The following is a 14,415-nucleotide window of genomic DNA, read 5'->3' as shown; positions in this document are numbered from 1 at the left end:
GATTCTAGTTTTAAAAATGTTTATATGCATAAAAAAGGTCTAAAAAGCAAGAGAACTATAATGTTTTGAGTGGCAAAATTAAAGATCATTTTTTCTCTGTAGTTTTTGAGTGATTACAAAATAAAACATGGTTTCTTTTATAATCAGGAGAAATGTTACTTCCATTTATATTTATTTAAATCTTTTTTTTCTCTCATGTATGTGTGTCACATGTAGACTAGAAGTCTTGAATAACTGCTTCTTGAGGTAGATTAGCCCACTTTTGGAATGTGTACTAGACAAAGCTTCCCTACCTTAATTAAAAAAAAATCAGGTTAAATTTTAAAATGTAAAGTGTAATTACACTTGAAAATAATACATATGCATAGTAAAAAAAAATACAAGTGAATATGAAAAAGAAAGCAGCTATTAAAGCAATGGGGCTGCTGTTTGAAAACATTTTAAATTGTTTTATTGTTCTCAAATTATTTTTGAAATGGACAAAACTGAGTAAAAGAAGAAAAAAGTCGGCCCTGGCCGGTTGGCTCAGCGGTAGAGCGTCGGCCTGGCATGCGGGGGACCCGGGTTCGATTCCCGGCCAGGGCACATAGGAGAAGCGCCCATTTGCTTCTCCACCCCCCCCCCCCCTCCTCTCTGTCTGTCTCTCTCTTCCCTTCCCGCAGCCAAGGCTCCATTGGAGCAAAGATGGCCCGGGCACTGGGGATGGCTCCTTGGCCTCTGCCCCAGGCGCTAGAGTGGCTCTGGTCGCGGCAGAGCTATGCCCCGGAGGGGCAGAGCATCGCCCCCTGGTGGGCAGAGCGTCGGCCCCTGGTGGGCGTGCTGGGTGGATCCCGATCAGGCGCATGCGGGAGTCTGTCTGACTGTCTCTCCCAGTTTCCAGCTTCAGAAAAATACAAAAAAAAGAAGAAAAGTCTACCAAACCCTTCCTGGGGTCCCTCTTCAAGTCTTTGCTACTGTTTCTATGTAGTTACCAGGTACCAAAAATATGGGCAGCCCCCCAGATCCTTTTATCTTCTCTCTCTGTCTTATAAATCCATTCATTCATTCATTTATTCACTCATTTTATGAAAAGGTAATACAAACACATGAACCAAAAACATTTTTTGTGTGTGTGACAGAGACAGAGATATAGAATGAGGAACAGATAAGAACAAACAGGAAGGGAAAGAAACAAGCAGCATCAATCTTTCGTTGCAGCTCCTTAGTTTTCCCTTGATTGCTTTCTAATATGTGCCTTGACCAGGGGGCTACAGCAGAGCAAGTGACTCCTTGCTTAAGCCAGCAACCATGGGGTCATGTCTATGATCCCACGCTCCAGCCGGCAACCCCATGCTCAAGCTGATGAGCCAGCGCTCACGCCAGCGACCTCAGGGTTTTGAACCTGGGTCCTCTGCATTCCAGTCTGCTGCTCTGTCTACTGCACCACCGCCTTGTCAGGAAATTTAAATTTTTTTTAAATATTTAAATATATATAAAGGCATATGGTGACTTCTTATATAACACTTCAGATTTATTTTTATAATTATAAGCAAATATAAATGTATATTTTTATTCTAGCCCTGTTTCAACACAAAAAAAATATTAAATATACTGTTCCATACATTATTCCTTTTGTGAAAATCAAAAGGTATCTTAAAGCTTTTTAACGTGAGTATACAAATCTTCCTCATTCTTTTTTACAATTACAGAATAAATCATGGTTTAGATGTATCAAAGTTTATTTAACTAGTTCCTTCTGAACAAACACTGGAGGCATTCCTATCATGCTATTGCAAACAATGCTAAGCATGTATACATACACACACACATACACACACAGACACACACAATACACATCAAGGTAATTTCTGAATGTGCCTTTGATGAAGCTTCTGAAGTGGTTCAGGCTATGTAATAGATTACCACAAGGTCCCATATTTGCCAGGCTAAGATAAAGCCTTTTCTAGTTCTCATTATACACAGCAACATGTAGCAAAAGATATAACTTCTTGAACCAACCAATTATACTCTTAGGGGATTTATCTCATAAAAATACAGTGACTAAACAAAACACCCAAGAAAAATCCATTTCTATAAAAATGTATATATATGTATATATGTATATATATATATCTATATATGCATAAATAAGAATATGCATAGAATATAAAATATATCCATCAAAACATAAACCACTGGCTCATGGTGTATCTATGGAGGGCTTTGTAGTTTTCCTCTACTTTTGTCTATTAATGCTTTTGAATTTGAGATACTATTTCTGTAATATAAAGTTAAAAACTAAAAATAAAATGTTAATTCAAATAAAGCTGGATACATTCCTTTACTGTCTTATATTTATGTAGTGCTTCAGAGTTTATAAAGTATATTTATGTGCATCACTTAATTCTTACACTAACCATATGTATCCTCATTTTATCAAAAGAGATGTGAAGGCCACAGATGATTAAGTAGTTGTGCCCAAGGTCATTCAAATAGAAAGCTGACAGATAAATTTCAAACCTAGACCTACTGACTTCAAATTTAGTGAGCTATCAAAAACATGATCATTGCTTCCTTAATTTTAACATATCCTAAGGCAGGGGTCCCCAAACTTTTTACACAAGGGGGCCAGTTCATTGTCCCTCAGACCATTGGAGGGCCGGATTATAAAAAAACTATGAACAAATCCCTATGAACACCGCATATATCTTATTTTAAAGTATATAAAAAAACAAAACGGGAACAAATACAATATTTAAAATAAAGAACAAGTAAATTTAAATCAACAAACTGACCAGTATTTCAATGGGAACTATGGGCCTGCTTTTGGCTAATGAGATGGTCAATGTGCTCCTCTCACTGACCACCAATGAAAGAGGTGCCCCTTCCGGAAGTGCGGCGGGGGCCAGATAAATGGCCTCAGGGGGACTCATGCAGCCCATGGGCCGTAGTTTGGGGACCCCTGTCGTAAGGAGTTAATCACAAAATCAGAATTGACAGATGAATTAAAATTACACAGTATAAGGTCTCAGTCCCTGATGCTCATATAACCAGATCTTACTGAAAGAAGAATATTGACATATAATCCCAAAACTCCAGTCAGAAGAAGGTGTGGATTTTTAGTATGTTCCTAAATAAAATATGTAACTGACAAAATATATACATGTCTAATATGGCCTAATATGAACACATGATAAAACCACCATCCTCTCAAACTGGAAGATTCTTTTTCTCGAGATGACTTTTGCCTTTGTCACCAGCATTGACTTCTGCTCTGGTTTTGCAACACCCCAGGGTGTCTCCAATGAAATTTCAAAATATGAATAAGCCATTCTTTTCAAAGGGTGTGTGAGTGTGTGATTATATAAGGTTTTTAAAGTTTGGAACTTATTAATGATGATGATAATAACTTGGTTAGAATGTACTCTTTCTCTCCAAATGTTTCTCCTTCTTTCCTATACAACATACAGATTATTTTACAACACACACAGCAGCACTGATAAATCATGGTTTGGTCACAATATATTTTAAATCACCATTCCTCAAACTATGTCTCATGAAATTTGCTCCAAAGATGTTTAGGTGTGCTGTGGAGGTGGAAGGGAGAGGGAGAAGCCAGGGTTAAATGCAATGCACTCCTTTTGGAGAGCCACAGTTCACAATGGACAATATAAATAACAAAGGCTCTAGAGAAGCCCAGTATCACAGGAACCTTCAGTTAAACCAGATTATTTTGACACAAAATTCTTCTATTACGACATAACTACTTACATTTTGTGTTCAGAAAAACTGTTTGAATAGATGTAACCATTAATTAAAACAGACAACAGATAAAACAAAAATGAGTAATTCTTAAATGTCTTAACACAAAATATTAATTTTTCAAAAAGCCCCTAATTTCAGCCTAATGAACTCCTTCCTCTTCACCCACCAAAACCTAACTTAAGGCCTCATTTGAGAAATTTCCCCTAGTGCTTCATATACATATATTACTATTCCTTTTTCCTCCATTGAATAGCATTTTATTTATATCAATACATTGCCTCACTTATATGATAAATCAGTTTATTCATCTGACTTCTTGCTAACTTGTGGGCTCTTTGAAAATAAAGTCTGATCATATTTTGAGCACCTTGAACAGTATGGGACACATATGAGCCTCATGAGGAAGTAAATAAAGAATTTCACTATAATGTAATAGTTCCCAGAGTTCAATACTTGTATTTCTAAACTGTTACTGATAACCTGCCAACAACTTGAGAAAGTTTCTCCCTAAAACTTACATTCATATCTGAGCAGCTGTGGTCATGGTTAACTCAGCAGAGACATGTGTTCTAGCCATGCCCACTCACAGTTTTTTCCTTAGGTGATTTTTGTTTGCTTGCTTTTTGTTTTTTTAATGTACTATGAGTGTTCAGTAACCTTCATTATCTTTTCATATCTTTGTGCCTTTGCACATGCTGGTCCCTGCTTCGCATGGTGTCTCAAGGTTTTTTTTTTTCTTTTTTAAATGTCTCAAGGTTTTATTCACCTGGAAGACATTCCTACTTATCCTTTAAGAACCAACTTAGGGCCTGTGGTGGCGCCATGGATAAAGCGTCAACCTGGAATGCTGAGGTCACAAGGTTTGAAAACCTGGGCTTGCCTGGTCAAGGCATATACTGGAGTTGGTGCTTTCTGCTCCTCCCCTTGCCCTTCTTCTTCTCTCCCACTCCCATCCCCGCCTCTCTAAAACGAATTTTTAAAATCTTAAAAGAGCCTGACCAGGTGGTGGCGCAGTGGATAGAGCGTTGGACTGGGATGTCGAGGACCCAGGTTCGAGACCTTGAGGTCGCCATCTTGAGCGCGGGCTCATCTGGTTTGAGCAAAATAAAAAATGCTCACCAGCTTAGACCCAAGGTCGCTGGCTCAAGCAAGGGGTTACTTGATCTGCTGAAGGCCCGCGGTCAAGGCACATATGAGAAAGCAATCGATGAACAACTAAGGGGTCGCAACGAAAAACTGATGATTGATGCTTCTCATCTCTCTCCGTTCCTGTCTGTCTGTCCCTATCTATCCCTCTCTCTCTCTCTCTCTCTCTCTCTGTCCCTGTAAAGAAAAAAAAAATCTTAAAAGAAAAAAAAAAGAACCAGCTTAGGCCCTGGCCAGTGGCTCAGTGGATAGAGCATCAGCCCTGCATATGGATGTCCCAGGTTCAATTCCCAGTTAGGGCAAATAGGAAAAGAAACCATCTGCTTTTTTTCCCCTCCAGCTCCCCTTCTCTCCTTTTCCTCTCCCACAGTCAGTAGTTCAACTGGTTCAAGCCTTGGCCTCAGGTGCTGGGGATATAGCTCAGTTGATCTGAGTGTGTCAGCCTCAGGTGCAAAAAATAGCTTGGTACTGGAGCATTGGTCATACATGGGGTTGCTGGGTGGATACTAGCCAGGCTGCATGTAGGAGTCAATCTCCTCTCCCTTAAAAAAAAGAAAAGAAAAAAAAGAACCAGCTTAAAACAATACCTCTCTAGGAAGGCTTCACATCTTCCCATATTGCCTTTCAGGAGAAATTCGTCAAGTCATACAGTGTGCTTCTATTACTATATAACAGGCACTGAACTAGGGGCCAAAGACAGAAGAATGAAGATGTGGATCCTGCCTCCTGGAGTTCACAGTCTAAGGAGAAAAACAGCCATATGAGCAAATAACCATACTATAATAATATTAAATACAACACCAAAAGAATGACTTACGATATATTGTGCTATGTGTCAATTACTTTGTTAGCTGCTTTACTGAACATTACCTATGATCATGTGATAGGTATTTGAATTGAACAGACTTTCAGGAAACTCAAAGGACTGCTATAGTCTCAACTGTCTTCTGAAGTCCCCAAGGGCTTCTTTTTATATATACTATAGTCTGTGGGACAGATAATCCATAAAACTAATCCTACTGCTTTGGCCACAAAAGAGTGGACCAGGGCTCAGAGCCCTGAGGACAGGCTGAACTTGAAGATGATCACCTAGCAGTGGTCGGCAAACCATGGCTCGCAAGTGACATGCGGCTCCTTGGCCCCTTGAGTGTGGCTTCTTCCACAAAATACCACATGCGGGTGCTACCTCAATAAGGAATGTACCTACCTATATAGTTTAAGTTTAAAAAATTTGGCTCTCAAAAGAAATTTCAATCATTGTACTGTTGATATTTGGCTCTGCTGACTAATGAGTTTGCCGACCACTGATTAGGGCATGGTTTGGCTCAAAAGGAAGTGTTTATGTACAGAGCAGAATAGAAATGTTCTGAAAGTCGGAATTCTAGGGGATGAGAAGTGGGAGAAAGTATACTAGCCTTCACCTGTGTCAAGTTAATTTATAATTCCAACCTGGAACTCTCCCCTGAGCTCTAGACTGCTAGCTGTCTGTCCCTCTTACTTGAATATAACATCTATAAGGGCAGGAGCTTAATCTCTAGTTTGTTCACCACAGTCTAGAACAAACCAACTTATAGAAAGTGCTTAATAAAAAGTTGTTGAATAAATGAATAAGTGAACGAGTTCTCAAATAAACTCAAGAATCTAGAGTCAATTGGGGGGGGGGGGGTTTGCCACCACAGGGACTCCTTTACAAGTATAGTTGATCTGTGGATGCTGTATTTAAGAATTCACCTACTTGCTAAAATTTATTTGTAATCCTAAAAATCAATATAAGCACTTTTGCAGTCTTTCACAGACATGCACAGAATGGCAAAAATTTTGAGTCACTCCTCACATTTCCAGCTAAAGCAGAACAAGGCAGTGCTCTGTCTTCTTTCAGTTCTCATACAGGGATGACTAAAGGACTCAATCGGTAGGGGGCAGTGCAGTGTAGTGCAAGAAGCTTAAAGCGTTGCCACTAGAACCAGCAGGGAAGGGCTTGAATCCTAACTCTGGCACCTACTAGGGGGCGGCCTCCTCCAAGTCACTTAATACTTTCCGAACCTCATTTTTTCTTCCATAAAAGTAGGAAAACAGAATCTACCAGGATGAGCTGTATTTTGTATTTCAGATTATAATCTCTATAAGACATGTATTATATATATGTATGTACATATTTTACCTGGGAGTAATGATTCAGTATTTGCTAATTTAGTGATCTAGGTGGCTTTACAGACTATAATTACTGTGAATAATGAGAATCAACTGTAATAATTTATAACAAAATAACAGATAGATATAGAAAACAATTATTTGGATGAAGTAGAAGCCAGTGACATGCTTCAAGAAGAGTTTGAAATAGGACCTCACCAAGCACTTATGCTGTAGAAAGGAGTAAACAGCACCTACACAGATAAGCCAAGGTGTGTGAAATAAACAGGCAGGTTCAGGAAAATGTCACATCACAAAGTCTAGATCAGTAGAAGATGTGACGGGTTCTGACACGGGGCCACAGTGCTTCTGTGGGTCATGTTTACATCCTGTACTGTAGAATCTCTCCCTCTACATTTAATTCTTGGTTTATAGATTTTCATCCATTAAACAGTAAATTCCTTATAGGCATGATCTCTAGAAAGACATCATAATTATAGTATCTTAAATTTGCAAACAAGTAATTGTAAGTACAAATCCACATGAAAAGACTGTACAAAAACAATAACTTTGGTTTCCAACTGCAGCCTTAAACCAACTCACAAGAGTGACCCACTCAGAGATTTGCTATTTGTCCAGGACTTTTCTTTTTTGACTGCTAATAACTGTCGTGAATTCTTTTTATTGTTCTAAACACCTGGGCATGTGTTGTAACAGCTTTAAGATCTTACTCTTTTTAGTGTGATTAATAAAGCTCAAACATATGGTCCACTAGCCAATGCTGCCTCCTCACAGTAAAGATTACTTTTAATTCACTCTACTAGAGTTATCTTTCTACATACAATATACAGTCTCACCATGGCAAAATACAAGACAGCATACTGATATGTATAATTCAAAAAGAATTAGAAAAACAGTAAGAATTTTTCACAAAAGCTTGCAAAATTCTGGCTAAAACAGTATAGACATGATATTAAATCCACTGCTTACAATTCACCACTGAGAATGAGGAAAAACAACTCTAATTTACATAAAGTCATGAAACTAAGCACCATCCAAATCAACAAGGTTTTGTACACGTGTATTTTCTTTCTTCTGTGTGCACTCTCTCCCCCATACATGCACAGCCTGAGGGGGCCATCAGGCTTATCCCAGTATTTTAACTTCCCACACCCCAAAACAAAACCCTCAGTTACAAAACTCTCCAATGCCTAGGTGAGTATTTTTAAAACTCTAAAGTCTCAATCAAAACTCAGTGAAGTGAGTTACTTTTTCTCCATAAAATTCTTGGCATAATTTTATCTAAAAGGCACAACACAGTTTGCACTATCATCTAGAACATATGGCTAGTAGAATCTACACTATTGAAACCTAAACTGATGTATGTTGAAGGCGAACACACAGCCTCTGTAAAAGGGGGAAAAGAGAATGTTATTTTTAAACAGTTCCAATGCTACATTATCCATAGGCTGGGTGTGATCAAATCACATTGTGTTATACAGCTGAAGCATGCTCTATAATTCATGACAAACTAGAGTGGTCAGGCTCTCACTGCAAACTCTCTGCCACCCCAGTTAAGCTGTTTAAAATGTAGTCCAATTCTATCTAATTAAAAAATAATACATTTTAAATTTCTTGCTGCCAGTAAATCCTTCTCAATCTGCATTTTCAGAAGTTATCATCAAAACAATTGTATTGGGACAAAGATTCCAGAGAGAATATAATGACCCAATGCCATTTTAAGGAAGACAAGAATGGTTTACCATTAACAAAACCGATTAAGGTTCCCAACCTTGTAAAGCTCCCTGTACATTGTATTCTCTCTGGTGTTCACCTTCCATCTGCTTGGAAGGGGCAAGTGGAAAATGTTAGTTTCTATGAGAAATGAGGATGAAATTTAGGGGGTGGAAGAACGAAAGGCAGAGAAAAAGTGGCCAAGGTCCCTAACTAAAATTAGGTACCAAGAAAAGGGGCTGGAGTCAAGAGGGAAGGAGTGGAAGAAACGCAAAAAAGGCACCGGGGCCCGCGAATGGGGGAGGGGCAAAATGCGCATCTCCTCCCCCTTCCCGCCTGGGCAGGGGGACCGGTGAACGCAGCACTGGTCAATTTCCGTAGCAGTGTTTCACTGAAGTAGTAACGGGACTCGCAAGCCAGAGACCTCCGTCCGCGTGTTAGAAGGAGGCTGAAGGGGCTCAGGGAAGTTGGGCGGTGGGAGATGAATAGCGCGCCTCGCGGCAAGAAAAGAACTAAAAATTCCCGCGACTCCAGGGTGTACGGGGCATGCAGCTGACGCGACGTGGGACCCGCCGGCTTACCCTCCCCACTGGAAGCCGGGCAGGCGCGCGCCGCCCTCACAGCCCCGAGGGCGGCGGAAAGGCAGGCGCAGGGCGCCCCCAAAACCGGGAGAGCAGCGCTTACCGCGGGTCCCCTCCACGGCAGCACGGGAGCCCGAGCCCACCTGGGCTGACCAGAAGCCCCTTCTTCAGACCCTATTCCGCTGCTCTTCTGAGAGCCTCAGCCGTTGCCGCAGAGGTCTTCGTCGCCAGGGTAGTCTCGGCCTCTAGTACCGAAACGTGAGCTACAGCACCGAAAAGCGACCCTACCACTCGCCAGGTTGCCTCTTACAGCACACTGACTCCTCACTCCGCCCCCGAACCCAAGCCATTGGTTGCTGGGCACCGCCCTATTCGTTTATTGGACATAAAACGTTGCCGCTCAGTCACCTAGAAGGGCACGTGTGCTGCTTATTGGTTTAAATGTAAAGTAGTTCCCGCCCACTTCCTCAGAAGTCCCAGCTTCTGATTGGTGTTAACATCTGTCTCTTCGCTTCCTTCGTTCTTTCCCTCCAGGTGGAGCGGCTGCCTCCTTGCGGAAAACACTGGCTCTGATTGGCTGAAAGGACGCTTTGCCAGTCTTGGATAGGCATTAGGTCAAGGTATTGGGCTTCTGCCTGGGAGGAGCCCAAAGCGCAGCATCTTTGCATTTGTTTACACAGGCTCTTGTTCCCTCTTTCTTCCATTGGTTGATCCAGCAATCACTCCCACTGGTTGCTCCCTTCAGTATAACGAGCAAGGGCGTTGTGGGGTGTTGGGTGGGGGGGGAGCAGTTAGTGGGATTTCCCCAGCTGTCAATTACCAAGGGAGGAGCTTTGAGCAAGGCTAGCTAGTAGCTGGCTCTGGTTGAAAACTGGGGAGTTGGGCTCCTTGGAGGCGCTGGAAGAAAGCAGTGTGACTCCCACACTTCAAGGAACCTAATTCCTTGAGTGTTTTTAGAAACAGAAAAATTTATTTTCCTAAAGTGACCAATTTTTTTACAATGAAAAGGAGGACAAAAAAATTGAAGAAAACAATATCGTAAATAAAAGAAACATTTTATTCATTGCAACAGTAATACACTACAATATGATAAATACATAATAAAAACATTTGTAATATTTTTTTTTTGTATTTTTCTGAAGTTGGAAACAGGGAGGCAGTCAGACAGACTCCTGCATGCGCCCGACCGGGATCCACCCAGCATGCCCACCAGGGGGCGATGCTCTGCCCATCTGGGGCCTTGCTCTGTTGCAACCAGGGCCATTCTAGCACCTGAGGCAGAGGCCATAGAGCCATCCTCAGTGCCCGGGCCAACTTTGCTCCAACGGAGCCTCGGCTGCGGGAGGGAAAGAGAGAGACAGAGAGGAAGGAGAGGGGAAGGGGTGGAGAAGCAGATAGGCGCTTCTCCTGTGTGCCCTGGCCGAGAATGGAACCCGGAACTCCTGCACGCCAGGCTGACGCTCTACCGCTGAGACAACTGGCCAGGGCAACATTTTTAATATTTTATATTGTAATTATGCTCACATGCCTATTAGTTTTTAATAATAATTGTAAGCAAAAAGTACTCCTTTATTAAAACTAAATATCAAACAAAACCTCTAATTTGGAGTGATATTTGAATGTATTTATCATTTTCTAATTAAAAAACATTTGTTTTATGCAATTATTTAATCAAAATGTGTTATTAAGAGATATGGTTTAAAGTTAATTTCCACTTTAAAACTCGAATTTCAGGGAAAATACTTGTATAAAATTATACATATTTGGAAATTATTAAATAGATAATGAATTAATAAAATATGAATTGTGCTTACCTGTCTATGATTGAATATTCACTGAGAAAGAAATAATTGGCCCTGGCCGGTTGGCTCAGTGGTAGAGCGTCGGCCTGGCATGCAGAAGTCCCGGGTTCAATTCCTGGCCAGGGCACACAGGAGAAGCGCCCATCTGCTTCTCCACCCCTCCCCCTCTCCTTCCTCTCTGTCTCTCTCTTCCCCTCCTGCAGCCGAGGCTCCATTGGAGCAAAGATGGCCCTGGCGCTGGGGATGGCTCCTTGGCCTCTGCCCCAGGCGCTAGAGTGGCTCTGGTCACGACAGAGCGACGCCCCAGAGGGGCAGAGCGTCGCCCCCTGGTGGGCGTGCCGGGTGGATCCTGGTTGGGCGCATGCGGGAGTCTGTCTGACTGTCTCTCCCCGTTTCCAGCTTCAGAAAAATACAAAAAAAAAAAAAAAAGAAAGAAATAATCATGAGTCTACAATGTCGTATGTGCCATGTGGTGTTTCAGTAAGAAGTACACAAAGCCATTTGCATGCTCGGTATATTGTGCGCTCTCTCAAGGTCTCCCGGGTGGAGCACATGTGTCTCATAATCGCATCTTGCCACACTGTACTGATCCTTGACAAATCGTCATGTCAAATACAAGTATGTCACATCACACACAAGGAATTGACTCTGCATCAATCAAATACAGACATTTACAGATTAGTTTTCCAATATCAAAAAGGAGGACAAGTAGGAGGTTACTTTTCAAGGGAGGACTGAACTTACAAAAGAAGGACTGTCCTCCCTAAAGGAGGACGATTGGTCAGCTTAATTTTCCCCTCTGTGAAAATAATCTTTGCTTCCGAAGGACTTTGAATTTATTAGTGAGGAAGTGGTTATTTCTTTATGGAAGTCTTACTTTAAATGTTCTTGTCTCTCCCCACCTCTCAAGCTATCTATACATATAATACAAAGTAGAGGCTTAGTAAATGATTGCACAATGAATGGATAAAAATAAAAACAACAGTTAATGTCAAATTAAATAATATAATAGGGAAATGTTAAATACAGGATTTGGCAAAAGTAGGTTTACACTTGTGAGTACATGAAATTCACATGAGTTTATTCTTGTATTAGTATTTATTAATCATTCTATTATTTTTATTTTTATTTTTTTGTATTTTTCTGAAGCTGGAAATGGGAAGCAGTCATACTCCCGCATGTGCCCGACCAGGATCCACCTGGCACGCCCACCAGGGGGAGATGCTCTGCCCATCCGGGGCGTCACTCTGTTGTGACCAGAGCCAGTCTAACACCTGAGGCAGAGGCCATGGAGCCATCCCCAGCACCCGGGCCATCTTTGCTCCAATGGAGCCTTGGCTGCAGGAGGGGAAGAGAGAGACAGAGAGGAAGGAGAGGAGGAGGGGTGGAGAAGCAGATGAGCGCTTCTCCTGTGTGCCCTGGCCGGGAATTGAACCCGGGACTTCCACACACCAGGCCGATGCTCTACCACTGAGCCAACCGGCCAGGGTCTCATTCTATTATTTTCCATATGAACAACTGTAAACCTACTTTTGCCCCAACCTGTATATATTGTACTTTATATAATCTACAGTAAATACGTAAGTAAATAAATTCATTTATTCAACAACTATTACTGAGCCTATGCTCTAATCTATGCTATGAGGATATGATACAAATAAGACAATGAAGATATACCCATGATGTTTACTCTCTAGTGAAGGAGACTGACAACTAACAAGTAAACAATAAATAATAAAATTTCATGTTGTGATTAAGTGCTACAAAGAAAAGTAAAGCAAGGTTAAGGAATGTTTGAGGAAATGGCTATTTTTGGTAGAAGGATTAGTGTAAGACCTGTTTGAGGAAGGAGCATTGACCAGTGACCTGAATAATGTAAAGTAAAGAGTGGGAAGGTACTTAGTAAGCAGGGCCAGTACGTTGCACAACCCCAGGAACACCAGTCCCATTGCTCCCAATATTTCCAACTTGTGTTATTAGGTATAGATCCTTTTGGAATTGCCTGCTCTTGTTTTAAACTTTATCTAATTAAGTAATTTAAATAGTCCCTATAAGAAACACATATCTTTAAGGGAAAAAAAAAATCTGTCTCTGGGATAACTTCCCCATACCCCTCACTGCTTTCTTTCACCTAAGGTGGCCTTCAGGTGTATGGTACAATAAGGACTCACAGTATCTCATAACTTTAAAAACCAGGGTCTTTAGGTCCATTGTGTTATCCCTGTACAACCAGAAATACTATTCAAGGATAAAGATTTGTTACCAGGATAGCAATAAGATATGGTTGGTTGGCTCCTGTTGTTTCCCTCTGTAACACTGATACTGTCTCTTATAAATTCATTACTGGATATCACCAATAATAAAGAGAAAATCTTAAAAGTCCACAGAGGAAAAAAGGTACATTGTACACGGGGGGGGGGGGGGGGGGGGGATAAGACATACAACAGACTTTTTATCAGAAACTATGCAAGCCAAAAAAGGATTAGACAAGGAGGAATATAGCCATGTGAATACAGTATTTGGTAGTGGTATTAAGAATAAATAGGAGTCTAAAGAGACAGATAGGAAATAATAATCAGTCATGAAGTAATAGGGGATGGTATCAGTTGGAGAGAGGGAGACAAGAGGAGTTCATCAACCCTTCCTCATTTTCCATTGCTGTCATGGTGGTAAATTTTCATCCTTGAAGAGTATCTCTTTTATTTTTATTACAGTAAAAATATACATAACATATAACATATATTTTACTATTTTAAGCATGCAGTTCATCACAGTTCATAAGAACAGTCACATTGTTGTGCAACCATCACCACTATTCATCTCCAGAACCTTTTCATCATCCCAAACTGAAATTCTGTACCAATAACTCCCTATGCCCCCTGCCCTAATTATCTGGAAATCATCATTCTATTCTCTGTCTCTATGAATTTGACTACTATTGGTACCTCATATAAAAATTATACAATGTGACCAGGCAGTGGCGCAGTGGATAGAGAGTCAGCCTGCGACACCGAGGACCCAGGTTCAAAACCCCCAGGTCTCTAGCTTGAACACAGGGTTGCAAGCTTGAGCATGGGATCATAGACATGAGCTCAAGGTCATTGGCTTGAAGCCCAAGGTCTCTGGTTTGAGCAAGAGGTCACTGGCTCTGTTGGAGCCCCTTCCTCCATCAAGGCACATATGAGAAAGCACTCAATCCACAACTAAAGTGCCACAAAGATGAGTTGATACTTCTCACCTCTCTCCCTTTCTGTCTGCCTGTCTCTCTCTTTAACTAA

General features: G+C 41.1%; 1 protein-coding gene across 1 annotated transcript in view; it reads right to left on the bottom strand.

Annotated features, from left to right (window-relative positions):
* The window catches only part of PAIP2B (poly(A) binding protein interacting protein 2B), a 40,879-nt gene extending 31,240 nt beyond the window's left edge, over positions 1–9,639 (bottom strand). Inside the window, exon 1 of the mRNA XM_066378016.1 lies at positions 9,439–9,639. The gene's annotated coding sequence lies outside the window, so the exon portion shown is untranslated. The remainder of the gene's footprint in view (positions 1–9,438) is intronic.
* Positions 9,640–14,415: the final 4,776 nt, after the last annotated feature.

Source organism: Saccopteryx leptura, chromosome 3 (genome assembly GCF_036850995.1).
Source record: "Saccopteryx leptura isolate mSacLep1 chromosome 3, mSacLep1_pri_phased_curated, whole genome shotgun sequence".
In the NCBI taxonomy this organism is placed as follows: Eukaryota; Metazoa; Chordata; class Mammalia; order Chiroptera; family Emballonuridae; genus Saccopteryx; species Saccopteryx leptura.
Note: the sequence above shows the minus strand (reverse complement) of the source record. Positions and strands in the feature narration are given on the sequence as shown.